The sequence below is a fragment of the Dermacentor variabilis genome, unplaced genomic scaffold (assembly GCF_050947875.1).
Source record: "Dermacentor variabilis isolate Ectoservices unplaced genomic scaffold, ASM5094787v1 scaffold_12, whole genome shotgun sequence".
NCBI lineage: Eukaryota > Metazoa > Arthropoda > Arachnida > Ixodida > Ixodidae > Dermacentor > Dermacentor variabilis.
This window is the reverse complement of record NW_027460280.1, coordinates 3,618,536-3,643,729: the sequence shown is the minus strand read 5'-3', so window position 1 is coordinate 3,643,729 and position 25,194 is coordinate 3,618,536.

Below are 25,194 nucleotides of genomic sequence, written 5' to 3'. Positions count from 1 at the left end.
TGCGAGCAGCGCCCGGTGTCGCATTTCATAGTATGTAACGAAAGAGATGCATCACGTTACAGATTAGCCACCACTATACCAGCGGTGTATGTGTATATAAAATTAGGGCAAACAAAAGTTACGCTGCCGCATCCGCTGGTTCGAACCTGCGAGCAGCGCCCGGTGTCGCATTTCATAGTATGTAACGAAAGAGATGCATCACGTTACAGATTAGACACCACTATACCAGCGGTGTATGTGTATATAAAATTAGGGCAAACAAAAGTTACGCTGCCGCATCCGCTGTTTCGAACCTGCGAGCAGCGCCCGGTGTCGCATTTGATAGTATGTAACGAAAGAGATGCATCACGTTACAGACTAGCCACCACTATACCAGCGGTGTATGTGTATATAAAATTAGGGCAAACAAAAGTTACGCTGCCGCATCCGCTGGTTCGAACCTGCGAGCAGCGCCCGGTGTCGCATTTCATAGTATGTAACGAAAGAGATGCATCACGTTACAGATTAGCCACCACTATACCAGCGGTGTATGTGTATATAAAATTAGGGCAAACAAAAGTTACGCTGCCGCATCCGCTGGTTCGAACCTGCGAGCAGCGCCCGGTGTCGCATTTCATAGTATGTAATGAAAGAGATGCATCACGTTACAGATTAGCCACCACTATACCAGCGGTGTATGTGTATATAAAATTAGGGCAAACAAAAGTTACGCTGCCGCATCCGCTGTTTCGAACCTGCGAGCCGCGCCCGGTGTCGCATTTCATAGTATGTAACGAAAGAGATGCATCACGTTACAGATTAGCCACCACTATACCAGCGGTGTATGTGTATATAAAATTAGGGCAAACAAAAGTTACGCTGCCGCATCCGCTGTTTCGAACCTGCGAGCCGCGCCCGGTGTCGCATTTCATAGTATGTAACGAAAGAGATTTATCACATTACAGATTAGCCACCACTATACCAGCGGTGTATGTGTATATAAAATTAGGGCAAACAAAAGTTACGCTGCCGCATCCGCTGGTCCGAACCTGCGAGCAGCGCCCGGTGTCGCATTTCATAGTATGTAACGAAAGAGATGCATCACGTTACAGATTAGCCACCACTATACCAGAGGTGTATGTGTGTATAAAATTAGGGCAAACAAAAGTTACGCTGCCGCATCCGCTGTTTCGAACCTGCGAGCCGCGCCCGGTGTCGCATTTTATAGTATGTAACGAAAGAGATGCATCACGTTACAGATTAGCCACCACTATACCAGCGGTGTATGTGTATATAAAATTAGGGCAAACAAAAGTTACGCTGCCGCATCCGCTGGTTCGAACCTGCGAGCAGCGCCCGGTGTCGCATTTCATAGTATGTAACGAAAGAGATGCATCACGTTACAGATTAGCCACCACTATACCAGCGGTGTATGTGTATATAAAATTAGGGCAAACAAAAGTTACGCTGCCGCATCCGCTGTTTCGAACCTGCGAGCCGCGCCCAATGTCGCATTTCATAGTATGTAACGAAAGAGATGCATCACGTTACAGATTAGCCACCACTATACCAGCGGTGTATGTGTATATAAAATTAGGGCAAACAAAAGTTACGCTGCCGCATCCGCTGGTTCGAACCTGCGAGCAGCGCCCGGTGTCGCATTTCATAGTATGTAACGAAAGAGATGCATCACGTTACAGATTAGCCACCACTATACCAGCGGTGTATGTGTATATAAAATTAGGGCAAACAAAAGTTACGCTGCCGCATCCGGTGGTTCGAACCTGCGAGCCGCGCCCGGTGTCGCATTTCATAGTATGTAACGAAAGAGATGCATCACGTTACAGATTAGCCACCACTATACCAGCGGTGTATGTGTATATAAAATTAGGGCAAACAAAAGTTACGCTGCCGCATCCGCTGGTTCGAACCTGCGAGCAGCGCCCGGTGTCGCATTTTGTAGTATATAACGAAAGAGATGCATCACGTTACAGATTAGCCACCACTATACCAGCGGTGTATGTGTGTATAAAATTAGGGCAAACAAAAGTTACGCTGCCGCATCCGCTGGTTCGAACCTGCGAGCAGCGCCCGGTGTCGCATTTCATAGTATGTAACGAAAGAGATGCATCACGTTACAGATTAGCCACCACTATACCAGCGGTGTATGTGTATATAAAATTAGGGCAAACAAAAGTTACGCTGCCGCATCCGCTGTTTCGAACCTGCGAGCAGCGCCCGGTGTCGCATTTGATAGTATGTAACGAAAGAGATGCATCACGTTACAGATTAGCCACCACTATACCAGCGGTGTATGTGTATATAAAATTAGGGCAAACAAAAGTTACGCTGCCGCATCCGCTGGTTCGAACCTGCGAGCAGCGCCCGGTGTCGCATTTCATAGTATGTAACGAAAGAGATGCATCACGTTACAGATTAGCCACCACTATACCAGCGGTGTATGTGTATATAAAATTAGGGCAAACAAAAGTTACGCTGCCGCATCCGCTGGTTCGAACCTGCGAGCAGCGCCCGGTGTCGCATTTCATAGTATGTAACGAAAGAGATGCATCACGTTACAGATTAGCCACCACTATACCAGCGGTGTATGTGTATATAAAATTAGGGCAAACAAAAGTTACGCTGCCGCATCCGCTGGTTCGAACCTGCGAGCAGCGCCCGGTGTCGCATTTCATAGTATGTAACGAAAGAGATGCATCACGTTACAGATTAGCCACCACTATACCAGCGGTGTATGTGTATATAAAATTAGGGCAAACAAAAGTTACGCTGCCGCATCCGCTGGTTCGAACCTGCGAGCAGCGCCCGGTGTCGCATTTTGTAGTATATAACGAAAGAGATGCATCACGTTACAGATTAGCCACCACTATACCAGCGGTGTATGTGTGTATAAAATTAGGGCAAACAAAAGTTACGCTGCCGCATCCGCTGGTTCGAACCTGCGAGCAGCGCCCGGTGTCGCATTTCATAGTATGTAACGAAAGAGATGCATCACGTTACAGATTAGCCACCACTATACCAGCGGTGTATGTGTATATAAAATTAGGGCAAACAAAAGTTACGCTGCCGCATCCGCTGTTTCGAACCTGCGAGCAGCGCCCGGTGTCGCATTTGATAGTATGTAACGAAAGAGATGCATCACGTTACAGATTAGCCACCACTATACCAGCGGTGTATGTGTATATAAAATTAGGGCAAACAAAAGTTACGCTGCCGCATCCGCTGGTTCGAACCTGCGAGCAGCGCCCGGTGTCGCATTTCATAGTATGTAACGAAAGAGATGCATCACGTTACAGATTAGCCACCACTATACCAGCGGTGTATGTGTATATAAAATTAGGGCAAACAAAAGTTACGCTGCCGCATCCGCTGGTTCGAACCTGCGAGCAGCGCCCGGTGTCGCATTTCATAGTATGTAATGAAAGAGATGCATCACGTTACAGATTAGCCACCACTATACCAGCGGTGTATGTGTATATAAAATTAGGGCAAACAAAAGTTACGCTGCCGCATCCGCTGTTTCGAACCTGCGAGCCGCGCCCGGTGTCGCATTTCATAGTATGTAACGAAAGAGATGCATCACGTTACAGATTAGCCACCACTATACCAGCGGTGTATGTGTATATAAAATTAGGGCAAACAAAAGTTACGCTGCCGCATCCGCTGGTTCGAACCTGAGAGCCGCGCCCGGTGTCGCATTTCATAGTATGTAACGAAAGAGATGCATCACGTTACAGATTAGCCACCACTATACCAGCGGTGTATGTGTATATATATAAAATTAGGGCAAACAAAAGTTACGCTGCCGCATCCGCTGGTTCGAACCTGAGAGCCGCGCCCGGTGTCGCATTTCATAGTATGTAACGAAAGAGATGCATCACGTTACAGATTAGCCACCACTATACCAGAGGTGTATGTGTGTATAAAATTAGGGCAAACAAAAGTTACGCTGCCGCATCCGCTGGTTCGAACCTGCGAGCAGCGCCCGGTGTCGCATTTTATAGTATATAGCGAAAGAGATGCATCACGTTACAGATTAGCCACCACTATACCAGAGGTGTATGTGTGTATAAAATTAGGGCAAACAAAAGTTACGCTGCCGCATCCGCTGGTTCGAACCTGCGAGCAGCGCCCGGTGTCGCATTTCATAGTATGTAACGAAAGAGATGCATCACGTTACAGATTAGCCACCACTATAAAAGCGGTGTATGTGTATATAAAATTAGGGCAAACAAAAGTTACGCTGCCGCATCCGCTGTTTCGAACCTGCGAGCAGCGCCCGGTGTCGCATTTTATAGTATATAACGAAAGAGATGCATCACGTTACAGATTAGCCACCACTATACCAGCGGTGTATGTGTATATAAAATTAGGGCAAACAAAAGTTACGCTGCCGCATCCGCTGTTTCGAACCTGCGAGCAGCGCCCGGTGTCGCATTTTATAGTATATAACGAAAGAGATGCATCACGTTACAGATTAGCCACTACTAATATACCAGAGGTGTATGTGTGTATAAAATTAGGGCAAACAAAAGTTACGCTGCCGCATCCGCTGTTTCGAACCTGCGAGCAGCGCCCGGTGTCGCATTTCATAGTATGTAACGAAAGAGATGCATCACGTTACAGATTAGCCACCACTATACCAGCGGTGTATGTATATATAAAATTAGGGCAAACAAAAGTTAAGCTGCCGCATCCGCTGGTTCGAACCCGCGAGCCGCGCCCGGTGTCGCATTTTATAGTATGTAACGAAAGAGATGCATCACGTTACAGATTAGCCACCACCATACCAGAGGTGTATGTGTGTATAAAATTAGGGCAAACAAAAGTTACGCTGCCGCATCCGCTGGTTCGAACCTGCGAGCCGCGCCCGGTGTCGCATTTCATAGTATGTAACGAAAGAGATGCATCACGTTACAGATTAGCCACCACCATACCAGCGGTGTATGTGTATATAAAATTAGGGCAAACAAAAGTTACGCTGCCGCATCCGCTGGTTCGAACCTGCGAGCAGCGCCCGGTGTCGCATTTTGTAGTATATAACGAAAGAGATGCATCACGTTACAGATTAGCCACCACTATACGAGCGGTGTATGTGTGTATAAAATTAGGGCAAACAAATGTTACGCTGCCGCATCCGCTGGTTCGAACCTGCGAGCAGCGCCCGGTGTCGCATTTCATAGTATGTAACGAAAGAGATGCATCACGTTACAGATTAGCCACCACTATACCAGCGGTGTATGTGTATATAAAATTAGGGCAAACGAAAGTTACGCTGCCGCATCCGCTGTTTCGAACCTGCGAGCAGCGCCCGTTGTTGCATTTCATAGTATGTAACGAAAGAGATGCATCACGTTACAGATTAGCCACCACTATACCAGCGGCGTATGTGTATATAAAATTAGGGCAAACAAAAGTTACGCTGCCGCATCCGCTGGTTCGAACCTGCGAGCCGCGCCCGGTGTCGCATTTCATAGTATGTAACGAAAGAGATGCATCACGTTACAGATTAGCCACCACTATACCAGCGGTGTATGTGTATATAAAATTAGGGCAAACAAAAGTTACGCTGCCGCATCCGCTGGTTCGAACCTGCGAGCAGCGCCCGGTGTCGCATTTTGTAGTATATAACGAAAGAGATGCATCACGTTACAGATTAGCCACCACTATACGAGCGGTGTATGTGTGTATAAAATTAGGGCAAACAAATGTTACGCTGCCGCATCCGCTGGTTCGAACCTGCGAGCAGCGCCCGGTGTCGCATTTTATAGTATATAACGAAAGAGATGCATCACGTTACAGATTAGCCACTACTAATATACCAGCGGTGTATGTGTATATAAAATTAGGGCAAACAAAAGTTACGCTGCCGCATCCGCTGGTTCGAACCTGCGAGCAGCGCCCGGTGTCGCATTTTGTAGTATATAACGAAAGAGATGCATCACGTTACAGATTAGCCACCACTATACGAGCGGTGTATGTGTATATAAAATTAGGGCAAACGAAAGTTACGCTGCCGCATCCGCTGTTTCGAACCTGCGAGCAGCGCCCGGTGTCGCATTTCATAGTATGTAACGAAAGAGATGCATCACGTTACAGATTAGCCACCACCATACCAGAGGTGTATGTGTGTATAAAATTAGGGCAAACAAAAGTTACGCTGCCGCATCCGCTGGTTCGAACCTGCGAGCCGCGCCCGGTGTCGCATTTCATAGTATGTAACGAAAGAGATGCATCACGTTACAGATTAGCCACCACCATACCAGCGGTGTATGTGTATATAAAATTAGGGCAAACAAAAGTTACGCTGCCGCATCCGCTGGTTCGAACCTGCGAGCAGCGCCCGGTGTCGCATTTTGTAGTATATAACGAAAGAGATGCATCACGTTACAGATTAGCCACCACTATACGAGCGGTGTATGTGTGTATAAAATTAGGGCAAACAAATGTTACGCTGCCGCATCCGCTGGTTCGAACCTGCGAGCAGCGCCCGGTGTCGCATTTTATAGTATATAACGAAAGAGATGCATCACGTTACAGATTAGCCACTACTAATATACCAGAGGTGTATGTGTGTATAAAATTAGGGCAAACAAAAGTTACGCTGCCGCATCCGCTGTTTCGAACCTGCGAGCAGCGCCCGGTGTCGCATTTCATAGTATGTAACGAAAGAGATGCATCACGTTACAGATTAGCCACCACTATACCAGAGGTGTATGTGTGTATAAAATTAGGGCAAACAAAAGTTACGCTGCCGCATCCGCTGGTTCGAACCTGCGAGCAGCGCCCGGTGTCGCATTTTGTAGTATATAACGAAAGAGATGCATCACGTTACAGATTAGCCACCACTATACGAGCGGTGTATGTGTGTATAAAATTAGGGCAAACAAATGTTACGCTGCCGCATCCGCTGGTTCGAACCTGCGAGCAGCGCCCGGTGTCGCATTTTATAGTATATAACGAAAGAGATGCATCACGTTACAGATTAGCCACTACTAATATACCAGCGGCGTATGTGTATATAAAATTAGGGCAAACAAAAGTTACGCTGCCGCATCCGCTGGTTCGAACCTGCGAGCAGCGCCCGGTGTCGCATTTTGTAGTATATAACGAAAGAGATGCATCACGTTACAGATTAGCCACCACTATACGAGCGGTGTATGTGTATATAAAATTAGGGCAAACGAAAGTTACGCTGCCGCATCCGCTGTTTCGAACCTGCGAGCAGCGCCCGGTGTCGCATTTCATAGTATGTAACGAAAGAGATGCATCACGTTACAGATTAGCCACCACCATACCAGAGGTGTATGTGTGTATAAAATTAGGGCAAACAAAAGTTACGCTGCCGCATCCGCTGGTTCGAACCTGCGAGCCGCGCCCGGTGTCGCATTTCATAGTATGTAACGAAAGAGATGCATCACGTTACAGATTAGCCACCACCATACCAGCGGTGTATGTGTATATAAAATTAGGGCAAACAAAAGTTACGCTGCCGCATCCGCTGGTTCGAACCTGCGAGCAGCGCCCGGTGTCGCATTTTGTAGTATATAACGAAAGAGATGCATCACGTTACAGATTAGCCACCACTATACGAGCGGTGTATGTGTGTATAAAATTAGGGCAAACAAATGTTACGCTGCCGCATCCGCTGGTTCGAACCTGCGAGCAGCGCCCGGTGTCGCATTTTATAGTATATAACGAAAGAGATGCATCACGTTACAGATTAGCCACTACTAATATACCAGAGGTGTATGTGTATATAAAATTAGGGCAAACAAAAGTTAAGCTGCCGCATCCGCTGGTTCGAACCCGCGAGCCGCGCCCGGTGTCGCATTTCATAGTATGTAACGAAAGAGATGCATCACGTTACAGATTAGCCACCACTATACCAGAGGTGTATGTGTGTATAAAATTAGGGCAAACAAAAGTTACGCTGCCGCATCCGCTGGTTCGAACCTGCGAGCCGCGCCCGGTGTCGCATTTCATAGTATGTAACGAAAGAGATGCATCACGTTACAGATTAGCCACCACCATACCAGCGGTGTATGTGTATATAAAATTAGGGCAAACAAAAGTTACGCTGCCGCATCCGCTGGTTCGAACCTGCGAGCAGCGCCCGGTGTCGCATTTTGTAGTATATAACGAAAGAGATGCATCACGTTACAGATTAGCCACCACTATACGAGCGGTGTATGTGTGTATAAAATTAGGGCAAACAAATGTTACGCTGCCGCATCCGCTGGTTCGAACCTGCGAGCAGCGCCCGGTGTCGCATTTCATAGTATGTAACGAAAGAGATGCATCACGTTACAGATTAGCCACCACTATACCAGCGGTGTATGTGTATATAAAATTAGGGCAAACGAAAGTTACGCTGCCGCATCCGCTGTTTCGAACCTGCGAGCAGCGCCCGTTGTCGCATTTCATAGTATGTAACGAAAGAGATGCATCACGTTACAGATTAGCCACCACTATACCAGCGGCGTATGTGTATATAAAATTAGGGCAAACAAAAGTTACGCTGCCGCATCCGCTGGTTCGAACCTGCGAGCAGCGCCCGGTGTCGCATTTCATAGTATGTAACGAAAGAGATGCATCACGTTACAGATTAGCCACCACTATACCAGCGGTGTATGTGTATATAAAATTAGGGCAAACAAAAGTTACGCTGCCGCATCCGCTGGTTCGAACCTGCGAGCAGCGCCCGGTGCCGCATTTCATAGTATGTAACGAAAGAGATGCATCAGGTTACAGATTAGCCACCACTATACCAGAGGTGTATGTGTGTATAAAATTAGGGCAAACAAAAGTTACGCTGCCGCATCCGCTGGTTCGAACCTGCGAGCAGCGCCCGGTGTCGCATTTCATGGTATGTAACGAAAGAGATGCATCACGTTACAGATTAGCCACCACTATACCAGCGGTGTATGTGTATATAAAATTAGGGCAAACAAAAGTTACGCTGCCGCATCCGCTGTTTCGAACCTGCGAGCAGCGCCCGGTGTCGCATTTCATAGTATGTAACGAAAGAGATGCATCACGTTACAGATTAGCCACCACTATACCAGCGGTGTATGTGTATATAAAATTAGGGCAAACAAAAGTTACGCTGCCGCATCCGCTGGTTCGAACCTGCGAGCAGCGCCCGGTGTCGCATTTCATAGTATGTAACGAAAGAGATGCATCACGTTACAGATTAGCCACCACTATACCAGCGGTGTAGGTGTATATAAGATTAGGGCAAACAAAAGTTACGCTGCCGCATCCGCTGTTTCGAACCTGCGAGCCGCGCCCGGTGTCGCATTTCATAGTATGTAACGAAAGAGATGCATCACGTTACAGATTAGCCACCACTTTACCAGCGGTGTATGTGTATATAGAATTAGGGCAAACAAAAGTTACGCTGCCGCATCCGCTGTTTCGAACCTGCGAGCAGCGCCCGGTGTCGCATTTCATAGTATGTAACGAAAGAGATGCATCACGTTACAGATTAGCCACCACTATACCAGCGGTGTATGTGTATATAAAATTAGGGCAAACAAAAGTTACGCTGCCGCATCCGCTGGTTCGAACCTGCGAGCAGCGCCCGGTGTCGCATTTCATAGTATGTAACGAAAGAGATGCATCACGTTACAGATTAGCCACCACTATACCAGCGGTGTATGTGTATATAAGATTAGGGCAAACAAAAGTTACGCTGCCGCATCCGCTGTTTCGAACCTGCGAGCCGCGCCCGGTGTCGCATTTCATAGTATGTAACGAAAGAGATGCATCACGTTACAGATTAGCCACCACTTTACCAGCGGTGTATGTGTATATAAAATTAGGGCAAACAAAAGTTAAGCTGCCGCATCCGCTGGTTCGAACCTGCGAGCAGCGCCCGGTGTCGCATTTCATAGTATGTAACGAAAGAGATGCATCACGTTACAGATTAGCCACCACTATACCAGCGGTGTATGTGTACATAAAATTAGGGCAAACAAAAGTTAAGCTGCCGCATCCGCTGGTTCGAACCTGCGAGCAGCGCCCGGTGTCGCATTTCATAGTATGTAACGAAAGAGATGCATCACGTTACAGATTAGCCACCACTATACCAGCGGTGTATGTGTATATAAAATTAGGGCAAACAAAAGTTACGCTGCCGCATCCGCTGTTTCGAACCTGCGAGCCGCGCCCGGTGTCGCATTTCATAGTATGTAACGAAAGAGATTTATCACATTACAGATTAGCCACCACTATACCAGCGGTGTATGTGTATATAAAATTAGGGCAAACAAAAGTTACGCTGCCGCATCCGCTGGTCCGAACCTGCGAGCAGCGCCCGGTGTCGCATTTCATAGTATGTAACGAAAGAGATGCATCACGTTACAGATTAGCCACCACTATACCAGAGGTGTATGTGTGTATAAAATTAGGGCAAACAAAAGTTACGCTGCCGCATCCGCTGTTTCGAACCTGCGAGCCGCGCCCGGTGTCGCATTTCATAGTATGTAACGAAAGAGATGCATCACGTTACAGATTAGCCACCACTATACCAGCGGTGTATGTGTATATAAAATTAGGGCAAACAAAAGTTACGCTGCCGCATCCGCTGGTTCGAACCTGCGAGCAGCGCCCGGTGTCGCATTTCATAGTATGTAACGAAAGAGATGCATCACGTTACAGATTAGCCACCACTATACCAGCGGTGTATGTGTATATAAAATTAGGGCAAACAAAAGTTACGCTGCCGCATCCGCTGTTTCGAACCTGCGAGCCGCGCCCAATGTCGCATTTCATAGTATGTAACGAAAGAGATGCATCACGTTACAGATTAGCCACCACTATACCAGCGGTGTATGTGTATATAAAATTAGGGCAAACAAAAGTTACGCTGCCGCATCCGCTGGTTCGAACCTGCGAGCAGCGCCCGGTGTCGCATTTCATAGTATGTAACGAAAGAGATGCATCACGTTACAGATTAGCCACCACTATACCAGCGGTGTATGTGTATATAAAATTAGGGCAAACAAAAGTTACGCTGCCGCATCCGGTGGTTCGAACCTGCGAGCCGCGCCCGGTGTCGCATTTCATAGTATGTAACGAAAGAGATGCATCACGTTACAGATTAGCCACCACTATACCAGCGGTGTATGTGTATATAAAATTAGGGCAAACAAAAGTTACGCTGCCGCATCCGCTGGTTCGAACCTGCGAGCAGCGCCCGGTGTCGCATTTTGTAGTATATAACGAAAGAGATGCATCACGTTACAGATTAGCCACCACTATACCAGCGGTGTATGTGTGTATAAAATTAGGGCAAACAAAAGTTACGCTGCCGCATCCGCTGGTTCGAACCTGCGAGCAGCGCCCGGTGTCGCATTTCATAGTATGTAACGAAAGAGATGCATCACGTTACAGATTAGCCACCACTATACCAGCGGTGTATGTGTATATAAAATTAGGGCAAACAAAAGTTACGCTGCCGCATCCGCTGTTTCGAACCTGCGAGCAGCGCCCGGTGTCGCATTTGATAGTATGTAACGAAAGAGATGCATCACGTTACAGATTAGCCACCACTATACCAGCGGTGTATGTGTATATAAAATTAGGGCAAACAAAAGTTACGCTGCCGCATCCGCTGGTTCGAACCTGCGAGCAGCGCCCGGTGTCGCATTTCATAGTATGTAACGAAAGAGATGCATCACGTTACAGATTAGCCACCACTATACCAGCGGTGTATGTGTATATAAAATTAGGGCAAACAAAAGTTACGCTGCCGCATCCGCTGGTTCGAACCTGCGAGCAGCGCCCGGTGTCGCATTTCATAGTATGTAATGAAAGAGATGCATCACGTTACAGATTAGCCACCACTATACCAGCGGTGTATGTGTATATAAAATTAGGGCAAACAAAAGTTACGCTGCCGCATCCGCTGTTTCGAACCTGCGAGCCGCGCCCGGTGTCGCATTTCATAGTATGTAACGAAAGAGATGCATCACGTTACAGATTAGCCACCACTATACCAGCGGTGTATGTGTATATAAAATTAGGGCAAACAAAAGTTACGCTGCCGCATCCGCTGGTTCGAACCTGAGAGCCGCGCCCGGTGTCGCATTTCATAGTATGTAACGAAAGAGATGCATCACGTTACAGATTAGCCACCACTATACCAGCGGTGTATGTGTATATATATAAAATTAGGGCAAACAAAAGTTACGCTGCCGCATCCGCTGGTTCGAACCCGCGAGCCGCGCCCGGTGTCGCATTTTATAGTATATAACGAAAGAGATGCATCACGTTACAGATTAGCCACCACTATACCAGAGGTGTATGTGTGTATAAAATTAGGGCAAACAAAAGTTACGCTGCCGCATCCGCTGGTTCGAACCTGCGAGCAGCGCCCGGTGTCGCATTTTATAGTATATAGCGAAAGAGATGCATCACGTTACAGATTAGCCACCACTATACCAGAGGTGTATGTGTGTATAAAATTAGGGCAAACAAAAGTTACGCTGCCGCATCCGCTGGTTCGAACCTGCGAGCAGCGCCCGGTGTCGCATTTCATAGTATGTAACGAAAGAGATGCATCACGTTACAGATTAGCCACCACTATAAAAGCGGTGTATGTGTATATAAAATTAGGGCAAACAAAAGTTACGCTGCCGCATCCGCTGTTTCGAACCTGCGAGCAGCGCCCGGTGTCGCATTTTATAGTATATAACGAAAGAGATGCATCACGTTACAGATTAGCCACCACTATACCAGCGGTGTATGTGTATATAAAATTAGGGCAAACAAAAGTTACGCTGCCGCATCCGCTGTTTCGAACCTGCGAGCAGCGCCCGGTGTCGCATTTTATAGTATATAACGAAAGAGATGCATCACGTTACAGATTAGCCACTACTAATATACCAGAGGTGTATGTGTGTATAAAATTAGGGCAAACAAAAGTTACGCTGCCGCATCCGCTGTTTCGTACCTGCGAGCAGCGCCCGGTGTCGCATTTCATAGTATGTAACGAAAGAGATGCATCACGTTACAGATTAGCCACCACTATAAAAGCGGTGTATGTGTATATAAAATTAGGGCAAACAAAAGTTACGCTGCCGCATCCGCTGTTTCGAACCTGCGAGCAGCGCCCGGTGTCGCATTTTATAGTATATAACGAAAGAGATGCATCACGTTACAGATTAGCCACTACTAATATACCAGAGGTGTATGTGTGTATAAAATTAGGGCAAACAAAAGTTACGCTGCCGCATCCGCTGTTTCGAACCTGCGAGCAGCGCCCGGTGTCGCATTTCATAGTATGTAACGAAAGAGATGCATCACGTTACAGATTAGCCACCACTATACCAGCGGTGTATGTGTATATAAAATTAGGGCAAACAAAAGTTACGCTGCCGCATCCGCTGTTTCGAACCTGCGAGCAGCGCCCGGTGTCGCATTTTATAGTATATAACGAAAGAGATGCATCACGTTACAGATTAGCCACTACTAATATACCAGAGGTGTATGTGTGTATAAAATTAGGGCAAACAAAAGTTACGCTGCCGCATCCGCTGTTGTGAACCTGCGAGCAGCGCCCGGTGTCGCATTTCATAGTATGTAACGAAAGAGATGCATCACGTTACAGATTAGCCACCACTATACCAGCGGTGTATGTGTATATAAAATTAGGGCAAACAAAAGTTACGCTGCCGCATCCGCTGTTTCGAACCTGCGAGCCGCGCCCGGTGTCGCATTTCATAGTATGTAACGAAAGAGATGCATCACGTTACAGATTAGCCACCACTATACCAGCGGTGTATGTGTATATAAAATTAGGGCAAACAAAAGTTACGCTGCCGCATCCGCTGCTTCGAACCTGCGAGCAGTGCCCGGTGTCGCATTTCATAGTATGTAACGAAAGAGATGCATCACGTTACAGATTAGCCACCACTATACCAGCGGTGTATGTGTATATAAAATTAGGGCAAACAAAAGTTACGCTGCCGCATCCGCTGGTTCGAACCCGCGAGCCGCGCCCGGTGTCGCATTTCATAGTATGTAACGAAAGAGATGCATCACGTTACAGATTAGCCACCACTATACCAGAGGTGTATGTGTGTATAAAATTAGGGCAAACAAAAGTTACGCTGCCGCATCCGCTGGTTCGAACCTGCGAGCAGCGCCCGGTGTCGCATTTTATAGTATATAGCGAAAGAGATGCATCACGTTACAGATTAGCCACCACTATACCAGAGGTGTATGTGTGTATAAAATTAGGGCAAACAAAAGTTACGCTGCCGCATCCGCTGGTTCGAACCTGCGAGCAGCGCCCGGTGTCGCATTTCATAGTATGTAACGAAAGAGATGCATCACGTTACAGATTAGCCACCACTATACCAGCGGTGTATGTGTATATAAAATTAGGGCAAACAAAAGTTACGCTGCCGCATCCGCTGTTTCGAACCTGCGAGCCGCGCCCGGTGTCGCATTTCATAGTATGTAACGAAAGAGATGCATCACGTTACAGATTAGCCACCACTATACCAGCGGTGTATGTGTATATAAAATTAGGGCAAACAAAAGTTACGCTGCCGCATCCGCTGCTTCGAACCTGCGAGCAGCGCCCGGTGTCGCATTTCATAGTATGTAACGAAAGAGATGCATCACGTTACAGATTAGCCACCACTATACCAGCGGTGTATGTGTATATAAAATTAGGGCAAACAAAAGTTACGCTGCCGCATCCGCTGTTTCGAACCTGCGAGCCGCGCCCGGTGTCGCATTTCATAGTATGTAACGAAAGAGATGCATCACGTTACAGATTAGCCACCACTATACCAGCGGTGTATGTGTATATAAAATTAGGGCAAACAAAAGTTACGCTGCCGCATCCGCTGCTTCGAACCTGCGAGCAGCGCCCGGTGTCGCATTTCATAGTATGTAACGAAAGAGATGCATCACGTTACAGATTAGCCACCACTATACCAGAGGTGTATGTGTGTATAAAATTAGGGCAAACAAAAGTTACGCTGCCGCATCCGCTGTTTCGAACCTGCGAGCCGCGCCCGGTGTCGCATTTCATAGTATGTAACGAAAGAGATGCATCACGTTACAGATTAGCCACCACTATACCAGCGGTGTATGTGTATATAAAATTAGGGCAAACAAAAGTTACGCTGCCGCATCCGCTGCTTCGAACCTGCGAGCAGCGCCCGGTGTCGCATTTCATAGTATGTAACGAAAAAGATGCATCACGTTACAGATTAGCCACCACTATACCAGCGGTGTATGTGTATATAAAATTAGGGCAAACAAAAGTTACGCTGCCGCATCCGCTGGTTCGAACCTGCAAGCAGCGCCCGGTGTCGCATTTCATAGTATGTAACGAAAGAGATGCATCACGTTACAGATTAGCCACCACTATACCAGCGGTGTATGTGTATATAAAATTAGGGCAAACAAAAGTTACGCTGCCGCATCCGCTGTTTCGAACCTGCGAGCAGCGCCCGTTGTCGCATTTTATAGTATATAACGAAAGAGATGCATCACGTTACAGATTAGCCACCACTATACCAGCGGTGTATGTGTATATAAAATTAGGGCAAACAAAAGTTACGCTGCCGCATCCGCAGTTTCGAACCTACGAGCAGCGCCCGGTGTCGCATTTTATAGTATATAACGAAAGAGATGCATCACGTTACAGATTAGCCACCACTATACCAGAGGTGTATGTGTATATAAAATTAGGGCAAACAAAAGTTACGCTGCCGCATCCGCTGTTTCGAACCTGCGAGCAGCGTCCGGTGTCGCATTTCATAGTATGTAACGAAAGAGATGCATCACGTTACAGATTAGCCACCACTATACCAGCGGTGTATGTGTATATAAAATTAGGGCAAACAAAAGTTACGCTGCCGCATCCGCTGTTTCGAACCTGCGAGCAGCGCCCGGTGTCGCATTTTATAGTATATAACGAAAGAGATGCATCACGTTACAGATTAGCCACCACTATACCAGCGGTGTATGTGTGTATAAAATTAGGGCAAACAAAAGTTACGCTGCCGCATCCGCTGGTTCGAACCTGCGAGCAGCGCCCGGTGTCGCATTTCATAGTATGTAACGAAAGAGATGCATCACGTTACAGATTAGCCACCACTAATATACCAGAGGTGTATGTGTATATAAAATTAGGGCAAACAAAAGTTACGCTGCCGCATCCGCTGTTTCGAACCTGCGAGCAGCGCCCGGTGTCGCATTTTATAGTATATAACGAAAGAGATGCATCACGTTACAGATTAGCCACCACTATACCAGCGGTGTATGTGTGTATAAAATTAGGGCAAACAAAAGTTACGCTGCCGCATCCGCTGTTTCGAACCTGCGAGCAGCGCCCGGTGTCGCATTTTATAGTATATAACGAAAGAGATGCATCACGTTACAGATTAGCCACCACTAATATACCAGAGGTGTATGTGTATATAAAATTAGGGCAAACAAAAGTTACGCTGCCGCATCCGCTGTTTCGAACCTGCGAGCAGCGCCCGGTGTCGCATTTTATAGTATATAACGAAAGAGATGCATCACGTTACAGATAAGCCACCACTATACCAGCGGTGTATGTGTATATAAAATTAGGGCAAACAAAAGTTACGCTGCCGCATCCGCTGGTTCGAACCTGCGAGCAGCGCCCGGTGTCGCATTTCATAGTATGTAACGAAAGAGATGCATCACGTTACAGATTAGCCACCACTATACCAGCGGTGTATGTGTATATAAAATTAGGGCAAACAAAAGTTACGCTGCCGCATCCGCTGGTTCGAACCCGCGAGCCGCGCCCGGTGTCGCATTTTATAGTATATAACGAAAGAGATGCATCACGTTACAGATTAGCCACCACTATACCAGAGGTGTATGTGTGTATAAAATTAGGGCAAACAAAAGTTACGCTGCCGCATCCGCTGGTTCGAACCTGCGAGCAGCGCCCGGTGTCGCATTTTATAGTATATAGCGAAAGAGATGCATCACGTTACAGATTAGCCACCACTATACCCGAGGTGTCTGTGTGTATAAAATTAGGGCAAACAAAAGTTACGCTGCCGCATCCGTTGGTTCGAACCTGCGAGCAGCGCCCGGTGTCGCATTTCATAGTATGTAACGAAAGAGATGCATCACGTTACAGATTAGCCACCACTATACCAGCGGTGTATGTGTATATAAAATTAGGGCAAACAAAAGTTACGCTGCCGCATCCGCTGGTTCGAACCTGCGAGCAGCGCCCGGTGTCGCATTTCATAGTATGTAACGAAAGAGATGCATCACGTTACAGATTAGCCACCACTATACCAGCGGTGTATGTGTATATAAAATTAGGGCAAACAAAAGTTACGCTGCCGCATCCGCTGTTTCGAACCTGCGAGCAGCGCCCGGTGTCGCATATCACAGTATGTAACGAAAGAGATACATCACGTTACAGATTAGCCACCACTATACCAGCGGTGTATGTGTATATAAAATTAGGGCAAACAAAAGTTACGCTGCCGCATCCACTGGTTCGAACCTGCGAGCAGCGCCCGGTGTCGCATTTCATAGTATGTAACGAAAGAGATACATCACGTTACAGATTAGCCACCACTATACCAGCGGTGTATGTGTATATAAAATTAGGGCAAACAAAAGTTACGCTGCCGCATCCGCTGGTTCGAACCTGCGAGCAGCGCCCGGTGTCTCATTTCATAGTATGTAACGAAAGAGATGCATCACGTTACAGATTAGCCACCATTATACCAGCGGTGTATGTGTATATAAAATTAGGGCAAACAAAAGTTACGCTGCCGCATCCGCTGTTTCGAACCTGCGAGCCGCGCCCGGTGTCGCATTTCATAGTATGTAACGAAAGAGATGCATCACGTTACAGATTAGCCACCACTTTACCAGCGGTGTATGTGTATATAAAATTAGGGCAAACAAAAGTTAAGCTGCCGCATCCGCTGGTTCGAACCTGCGAGCAGCGCCCGGTGTCGCATTTCATAGTATGTAACGAAAGAGATGCATCACGTTACAGATTAGCCACCACTATACCAGCGGTGTATGTGTATATAAAATTAGGGCAAACAAAAGTTACGCTGCCGCATCCGCTGGTTCGAACCTGCGAGCAGCGCCCGGTGTCGCATTTCATAGTATGTAACGAAAGAGATGCATCACGTTACAGATTAGCCACCACTATACCAGCGGTGAATGTGTATATAAAATTAGGGCAAACAAAAGTTACGCTGCCGCATCCGCTGTTTCGAACCTGCGAGCCGCGCCCGGTGTCGCATTTTATAGTATATAACGAAAGAGATGCATCACGTTACAGATTAGCCACCACTATACCAGCGGTGTATGTGTGTATAAAATTAGGGCAAACAAAAGTTACGCTGCCGCATCCGCTGTTTCGAACCTGCGAGCCGCGCCCGGTGTCGCATTTCATAGTATGTAACGAAAGAGATGCATCACGTTACAGATTAGCCACCACTATACCAGCGGTGTATGTGTATATAAAATTAGGGCAAACAAAAGTTACGCTGCCGCATCCGCTGGTTCGAACCTGCGAGCAGCGCCCGGTGTCGCATTTCATAGTATGTAACGATAGAGATGCATCACGTTACAGATTAGCCACCACTATACCAGCGGTGTATGTGTATATAAAATTAGGGCAAACAAAAGTTACGCTGCCGCATCCGCTGGTTCGAACCCGCGAGCCGCGCCCGGTGTCGCATTTTATAGTATATAGCGAAAGAGATGCATCACGTTACAGATTAGCCACCACTATACCAGCGGTGTATGTGTGTATAAAATTAGGGCAAACAAAAGTTACGCTGCCGCATCCGCTGTTTCGAACCTGCGAGCCGCGCCCGGTGTCGCATTTCATAGTATGTAACGAAAGAGATGCATCACGTTACAGATTAGCCACCACTATACCAGCGGTGTATGTGTATATAAAATTAGGGCAAACAAAAGTTACGCTGCCGCATCCGCTGGTTCGAACCTGCGAGCAGCGCCCGGTGTCGCATTTCATAGTATGTAACGATAGAGATGCATCACGTTACAGATTAGCCACCACTATACCAGCGGTGTATGTGTGTATAAAATTAGGGCAAACAAAAGTTACGCTGCCGCATCCGCTGGTTCGAACCCGCGAGCCGCGCCCGGTGTCGCATTTCATAGTATGTAACGAAAGAGATGCATCACGTTACAGATTAGCCACCACTATACCAGCGGTGTATGTGTATATAAAATTAGGGCAAACAAAAGTTACGCTGCCGCATCCGCTGTTTCGAACCTGCGAGCAGCGCCCGGTGTCGCATTTTATAGTATATAACGAAAGAGATGCATCACGTTACAGATTAGCCACCACTATACCAGCGGTGTATGTGTATATAAAATTAGGGCAAACAAAAGTTACGCTGCCGCATCCGCCGTTTCGAACCTGCGAGCAGCGCCCGGTGTCGCATTTTATAGTATATAACGAAAGAGATGCATCACGTTACAGATTAGCCACCACTATACCAGCGGTGTATGTGTGTATAAAATTAGGGCAAACAAAAGTTACGCTGCCGCATCCGCTGTTTCGAACCTGCGAGCCGCGCCCGGTGTCGCATTTCATAGTATGTAACGAAAGAGATGCATCACGTTACAGATTAGCCACCACTATACCAGCGGTGTATGTGTGTATAAAATTAGGGCAAACAAAAGTTACGCTGCCGCATCCGCTGTTTCGAACCTGCGAGCCGCGCCCGGTGTCGCATTTCATAGTATGTAACGAAAGAGATGCATCACGTTACAGATTAGCCACCACTATACCAGCGGTGTATGTGTATATAAAATTAGGGCAAACAAAAGTTACGCTGCCGCATCCGCTGGTTCGAACCTGCGAGCAGCGCCCGGTGTCGCATTTCATAGTATGTAACGAAAGAGATGCATCACGTTACAGATTAGCCACCACTATACCAGAGGTGTATGTGTGTATAAAATTAGGGCAAACAAAAGTTACGCTGCCGCATCCGCTGTTTCGAACCTGCGAGCCGCGCCCGGTGTCGCATTTCATAGTATGTAACGAAAGAGATGCATCACGTTACAGATTAGCCACCACTATACCAGAGGTGTATGTGTGTATAAAATTAGGGCAAACAAAAGTTACGCTGCCGCATCCGCTGGTTCGAACCTGCGAGCAGCGCCCGGTGTCGCATTTTATAGTATATAGCGAAAGAGATGCATCACGTTACAGATTAGCCACCACTATACCAGAGGTGTATGTGTGTATAAAATTAGGGCAAACAAAAGTTACGCTGCCGCATCCGCTGGTTCGAACCTGCGAGCAGCGCCCGGTGTCGCATTTCATAGTATGTAACGAAAGAGATGCATCACGTTACAGATTAGCCACCACTATACCAGCGGTGTATGTGTATATAAAATTAGGGCAAACAAAAGTTACGCTGCCGCATCCGCTGTTTCGAACCTGCGAGCAGCGCCCGGTGTCGCATTTTATAGTATATAACGAAAGAGATGCATCACGTTACAGATTAGCCACCACTATACCAGCGGTGTATGTGTATATAAAATTAGGGCAAACAAAAGTTACGCTGCCGCATCCGCTGTTTCGAACCTGCGAGCAGCGCCCGGTGTCGCATTTTATAGTATATAACGAAAGAGATGCATCACGTTACAGATTAGCCACCACTATACCAGAGGTGTATGTGTATATAAAATTAGGGCAAACAAAAGTTACGCTGCCGCATCCGCTGTTTCGAACCTGCGAGCAGCGCCCGGTGTCGCATTTCATAGTATGTAACGAAAGAGATGCATCACGTTACAGATTAGCCACCACTATACCAGCGGTGTATGTGTATATAAAATTAGGGCAAACAAAAGTTACGCTGCCGCATCCGCTGGTTCGAACCTGCGAGCAGCGCCCGGTGTCGCATTTCATAGTATGTAACGAAAGAGATGCATCACGTTACAGATTAGCCACCACTATACCAGCGGTGTATGTGTATATAAAATTAGGGCAAACAAAAGTTACGCTGCCGCATCCGCTGTTTCGAACCTGCGAGCAGCGCCCGGTGTCGCATTTTATAGTATATAACGAAAGAGATGCATAACGTTACAGATTAGCCACCACTATACCAGCGGTGTATGTGTATATAAAATTAGGGCAAACAAAAGTTACGCTGCCGCATCCGCTGTTTCGAACCTGCGAGCAGCGCCCGGTGTCGCATTTTATAGTATATAACGAAAGAGATGCATCACGTTACAGATTAGCCACCACTATACCAGAGGTGTATGTGTATATAAAATTAGGGCAAACAAAAGTTACGCTGCCGCATCCGCTGTTTCGAACCTGCGAGCAGCGCCCGGTGTCGCATTTCATAGTATGTAACGAAAGAGATGCATCACGTTACAGATTAGCCACCACTATACCAGCGGTGTATGTGTATATAAAATTAGGGCAAACAAAAGTTACGCTGCCGCATCCGCCGTTTCGAACCTGCGAGCAGCGCCCGGTGTCGCATTTTATAGTATATAACGAAAGAGATGCATCACGTTACAGATTAGCCACCACTATACCAGCGGTGTATGTGTGTATAAAATTAGGGCAAACAAAAGTTACGCTGCCGCATCCGCCGTTTCGAACCTGCGAGCAGCGCCCGGTGTCGCATTTTATAGTATATAACGAAAGAGATGCATCACGTTACAGATTAGCCACCACTATACCAGCGGTGTATGTGTGTATAAAATTAGGGCAAACAAAAGTTACGCTGCCGCATCCGCTGTTTCGAACCTGCGAGCCGCGCCCGGTGTCGCATTTCATAGTATGTAACGAAAGAGATGCATCACGTTACAGATTAGCCACCACTATACCAGCGGTGTATGTGTATATAAAATTAGGGCAAACAAAAGTTACGCTGCCGCATCCGCTGGTTCGAACCTGCGAGCAGCGCCCGGTGTCGCATTTCATAGTATGTAACGAAAGAGATGCATCACGTTACAGATTAGCCACCACTATACCAGAGGTGTATGTGTGTATAAAATTAGGGCAAACAAAAGTTACGCTGCCGCATCCGCTGGTTCGAACCTGCGAGCAGCGCCCGGTGTCGCATTTTATAGTATATAGCGAAAGAGATGCATCACGTTACAGATTAGCCACCACTATACCAGAGGTGTATGTGTGTATAAAATTAGGGCAAACAAAAGTTACGCTGCCGCATCCGCTGGTTCGAACCTGCGAGCAGCGCCCGGTGTCGCATTTCATAGTATGTAACGAAAGAGATGCATCACGTTACAGATTAGCCACCACTATACCAGCGGTGTATGTGTATATAAAATTAGGGCAAACAAAAGTTACGCTGCCGCATCCGCTGTTTCGAACCTGCGAGCAGCGCCCGGTGTCGCATTTTATAGTATATAACGAAAGAGATGCATCACGTTACAGATTAGCCACCACTATACCAGCGGTGTATGTGTACATAAAATTAGGGCAAACAAAAGTTACGCTGCCGCATCCGCTGTTTCGAACCTGCGAGCAGCGCCCGGTGTCGCATTTTATAGTATATAACGAAAGAGATGCATCACGTTACAGATTAGCCACCACTATACCAGAGGTGTATGTGTATATAAAATTAGGGCAAACAAAAGTTACGCTGCCGCATCCGCTGTTTCGAACCTGCGAGCAGCGCCCGGTGTCGCATTTCATAGTATGTAACAAAAGAGATGCATCACGTTACAGATTAGCCACCACTATACCAGCGGTGTATGTGTATATAAAATTAGGGCAAACAAAAGTTACGCTGCCGCATCCGCCGTTTCGAACCTGCGAGCAGCGCCCGGTGTCGCATTTTATAGTATATAACGAAAGAGATGCATCACGTTACAGATTAGCCACCACTATACCAGCGGTGTATGTGTGTATAAAATTAGGGCAAACAAAAGTTACGCTGCCGCATCCGCTGTTTCGAACCTGCGAGCCGCGCCCGGTGCCGCATTTCATAGTATGTAACGAAAGAGATGCATCACGTTACAGATTAGCCACCACTATACCAGAGGTGTATGTGTGTATAAAATTAGGGCAAACAAAAGTTACGCTGCCGCATCCGCTGTTTCGAACCTGCGAGCCGCGCCCGGTGTCGCATTTCATAGTATGTAACGAAAGAGATGCATCACGTTACAGATTAGCCACCACTATACCAGAGGTGTATGTGTGTATAAAATTAGGGCAAACAAAAGTTACGCTGCCGCATCCGCTGTTTCGAACCTGCGAGCAGCGCCCGGTGTCGCATTTCATAGTATGTAACGAAAGAGATGCATCACGTTACAGATTAGCCACCACTATACCAGAGGTGTATGTGTGTATAAAATTAGGGCAAACAAAAGTTACGCTGCCGCATCCGCTGTTTCGAACCTGCGAGCAGCGCCCGGTGTCGCATTTTATAGTATGTAACGAAAGAGATGCATCACGTTACAGATTAGCCACCACTATACCAGAGGTGTATGTGTGTATAAAATTAGGGCAAACAAAAGTTACGCTGCCGCATCCGCTGTTTCGAACCTGCGAGCCGCGCCCGGTGTCGCATTTCATAGTATGTAACGAAAGAGATGCATCACGTTACAGATTAGCCACCACTATACCAGAGGTGTATGTGTGTATAAAATTAGGGCAAACAAAAGTTACGCTGCCGCATCCGCTGTTTCGAAACTGCGAGCAGCGCCCGGTGTCGCATTCTATAGTATGTAACGAAAGAGATGCATCGCGTTACAGATTAGCCACCACTATACCAGAGGTGTATGTGTGTATAAAATTAGGGCAAACAAAAGTTACGCTGCCGCATCCGCTGGTTCGAACCTGCGAGCCGCGCCCGGTGTCGCATTTCATAGTATGTAACGAAAGAGATACATCACGTTACAGATTAGCCACCACTATACCAGCGGTGTATGTGTGTATAAAATTAGGGCAAACAAAAGTTACGCTGCCGCATCCGCTGTTTCGAACCTGCGAGCAGCGCCCGGTGTCGCATTTTATAGTATGTAACGAAAGAGATTCATCACGTTACAGATTAGCCACCACTATACCAGAGGTGTATGTGTGTATAAAATTAGGGCAAACAAAAGTTACGCTGCCGCATCCGCTGTTTCGAACCTGCGAGCCGCGCCCGGTGTCGCATTTCATAGTATGTAACGAAAGAGATGCATCACGTTACAGATTAGCCACCACTATACCAGAGGTGTATGTGTGTATAAAATTAGGGCAAACAAAAGTTACGCTGCCGCATCCGCTGTTTCGAACCTGCGAGCAGCGCCCGGTGTCGCATTTTATAGTATGTAACGAAAGAGATGCATCACGTTACAGATTAGCCACCACTATACCAGAGGTGTATGTGTGTATAAAATTAGGGCAAATAAAAGTTACGCTGCCGCATCCGCTGGGTCGAACCTGCGAGCAGCCCCCGGTGTCGCATTTCATAGTATGTAACGAAAGAGATGCATCACGTTACAGATTAGCCACCACTATACCAGCGGTGTATGTGTATATAAAATTAGGGCAAACAAAAGTTACGCTGCCGCATCCGCTGTTTCGAACCTGCGAGCCGCGCCCGGTGTCGCATTTCATAGTATGTAACGAAAGAGATGCATCACGTTACAGATTAGCCACCACTATACCAGCGGTGTATGTGAATATAAAATTAGGGCAAACAAAAGTTACGCTGCCGCATCCGCTGGTTCGAACCTGCGAGCAGCGCCCGGTGTCGCATTTCATAGTATGTAACGAAAGAGATGCATCACGTTACAGATTAGCCACCACTATACCAGAGGTGTATGTGTGTATAAAATTAGGGCAAACAAAAGTTACGCTGCCGCATCCGCTGGTTCGAACCTGCGAGCCGCGCCCGGTGTCGCATTTCATAGTATGTAACGAAAGAGATGCATCACGTTACAGATTAGCCACCACTATACCAGAGGTGTATGTGTGTATAAAATTAGGGCAAACAAAAGTTACGCTGCCGCATCCGCTGTTTCGAACCTGCGAGCAGCGCCCGGTGTCGCATTTTATAGTATGTAACGAAAGAGATGCATCACGTTACAGATTAGCCACCACTATACCAGAGGTGTATGTGTGTATAAAATTAGGGCAAATAAAAGTTACGCTGCCGCATCCGCTGGGTCGAACCTGCGAGCAGCCCCCGGTGT